The sequence below is a fragment of the Oxyura jamaicensis genome, chromosome 1 (genome assembly GCF_011077185.1).
Source record: "Oxyura jamaicensis isolate SHBP4307 breed ruddy duck chromosome 1, BPBGC_Ojam_1.0, whole genome shotgun sequence".
In the NCBI taxonomy this organism is placed as follows: Eukaryota; Metazoa; Chordata; class Aves; order Anseriformes; family Anatidae; genus Oxyura; species Oxyura jamaicensis.
The window spans coordinates 32,710,984-32,713,927 of NC_048893.1; positions in this window are offsets into that span (position 1 = coordinate 32,710,984).

Below are 2,944 nucleotides of genomic sequence, written 5' to 3' on the forward strand. Positions count from 1 at the left end.
TCAATTGGTGAAACAGTATTTTGTAATAAACATCTGGGATTTTTTAGTGTAAACACTTTGGTTCTTCTGCAATTATGAGTGAATGTACCCCATAAAAAATCTGTGCCAAAGCCTGATCCTGTAGACAAGCCTCAGATCAGGGAGCTATGTCTACCACAGCAAAACTAATCCTTCTCTGTCTTTTAACAGGTTACACAGTCTCTCTTAGACATAATCCTGTGCACAGAATAGAAGAGGGGGCTGATGCTTCTCCCATAGGTAGTTTTGTACCCTGGTGTCTTTATTAGACTTTTGCACTGTCATATGTTTCACTGAAGTTCAGACCTCTCCAGTGCAGTTGTCTACGTGTGACCTAATCAAGGGATGCACTTTGTAGTCAGCAGAGCAAATATAACCTATGACCTGCATTGGACAAGTGTTTCTCTTCACTAGCTATAAAGGAAATCTAGACAACCAGCTCAGATGCAGACATCAGCCAAACACAGGGCTGGGGTTGCCCACTGGATCTCAGCGTGTGGGTCCTGGTGTGCTCCCTTGCTTGATCATTGCCTGGCCTCCACAGCTATGAACCAGCCATATGCCCCACATCAATAGAGTCACTTCCCATGGTGTCTTTGTTTTCATTTATCCCACAGTAGGACTTGGACTGAGCTCATAAGAAAGTGGCTCTTTCATAATTCTGCACATGTTTAGGGTTTCTAGGTAGATAGATGTTATAAATTGTTATAAAAGTTTTGTAAAGTAAGACTTTTTAAGCTTTATGTCCAGGCTCAGTACAGATGGAAGTGTATCTGGTCTGCTTGCCTGGCTGATTTGCTGAAACATCTTCCACTACTGATCTGGAAAGCAGAGTCTTTTCATTTGAAAGATTGGCATGCAGAGGCAAATCTGGCCCCAACACTGCAGATGCATAAAGTACTTTGGCAGAGGGATAAATGTGGTTCTGCTGCACAGACGGTGCTGCTTCTCTCTGGAAAGCAAACTCTTCTCTCCAAGTATCTCTGTAGGAAAGACAGAGCAGTGTTGATGGTGGGGTTGAATCTGCAGCTTTTCGCATTCATCTCTGGGACTGATTCATTGCATTTGTCCAAAGCCTGTGAAAAGGAGAGCTCTGAAACCACTTCTGCATTTAATGAAGATGAAAGGCTATTTGCAGACTTCAGGAGACATATTGTTATTAGTCAAGGGTTGGAAGAAACATCTGTCATCAATGCTTTGCATAAGATGGCATTTTGGGCTTGTTTCAAGTCTCTGAAAATATGTTTGTGAAGGGTACCTTTAAAAGACAGGAGATTGGAGAGGCAAATTTTGTTTTATTGCATTACCATGAGATATATCTGAGCAGTAACATTTCAGATTCCCTCTGAAAAAAAAAAGGCTGAAAGACAGAAAACTAGGCCTAGGATGGGGACAGCATTGTCTTTAAGTGGCTTTCTTCTCAAATTATTCTGGGCTGAAGTCGAAAAAATGCTTTTCTAATGGTGGGTTGGGAATATAGAACCATTATTTTGTCCACATGCTATTATGACCAAGGCTTAATGATTCTTCAGATGAACTGCCTCAGCTGAGAAGACATTAATACAAATGTTCTGCTTATCCTGCTTTGCTGGACTTCCTGAAGTAGAAATTGGGAATAGCTTAGGTTTATCTATTTCTCATAAGAATGCATTGAAATAAGTTAATGTTGCTTACAAGGGACATTGGAATCAAATCAATGAATAAAACATCACTGTTCCTACACAGTCTTGTAACTGAACAGAATCATATTTTAATAGTTAGCATATAAATATGAAGGCACTGAGAGACAGAGAAAATAGAGGACATTTGGTGTTTTAAATAAAGATCTGCACTAGTAAGAAGAAATATGTACAAACTTTGACCAGACGTGAAAGCACTGTCCATCATTTTGGTCAGAGAACCACAAGTTGTCAGGCAGGGAGAAACAATAGCGTGACAATCATCTCACTCAGACAGGATGATAAGAAGATAAATATCTGTGTCACTGGGAACTGTTTCAGTAGGGAGCACCTGGCGATGGGAAGAAACAGGTGCCTCCAGTAAACAATTTGTTTTCCCTGGTTTTAGGATTAAATGTATCATTCTCTGGAAATGCTTAAGTTTTATAAGGAAAGTACCACACTATGAGATGATGAAATTAGTTGTAAATGATATTGTTTTAGATCCTGAACTTGGGGTGAATCCCACCACTAAACTAATGTGAGATGTGGAATCTCTTTGAGATTAATTTTTTAAGCTTAAGCATTTTATGGAAAACAAAACAAAACAAAACAACAAACCACCAACAACAAATCTTGACTTTAAAGTGATCAGTAACAAAGAATCTATCTTTTCTAGTAAATCAATCCAGTTGTTAATTATGTTAATACTGAGTTTAAAGCTTTTTGCTGTATTTGTATCTCAAATTATTAGCTGTTAGATGTCATTAAAGCCTGGCCTACTCCAGTGAGCTATTACATAGCTTTGTTCCCATAGAGTGGAAGTGGGGATTAATGATTAATCTTGCCTTAATTCACTTGTCTCAGAGTCAGGTGCCTACTCTGAACAAATCATTTATTTTACCCCACTAGCCGAAGGAGACAGATAATGATGTATCCAACATATTTGGGAAATTTATTTTATGCTGGAGGAAAAGCATTCTGTGGTGATGATACTTTCTCTTTCCATTGGTTATGGAGGGGACCTGAAGCAGGTGGCTTATGAGAGATGAATAGCTTCTAACTGCTAAAATCAGGTGGAATAAATTCTTCTCCGAGATGCACTCACGGTATCCTTGACTTTTGCTTCACTAAATTAAACAGACTAAGTTGGTGGAAGAAGCCTTTAAAGAATCTTCCTTCCTTCCTCCCTTCCTCCCTTCCTCCCTCCCTTCCTCCCTTCCTCCCTTCCTTCCTCCCTCCCTCCCTCCCTCCCTCCCTCCCTCCCT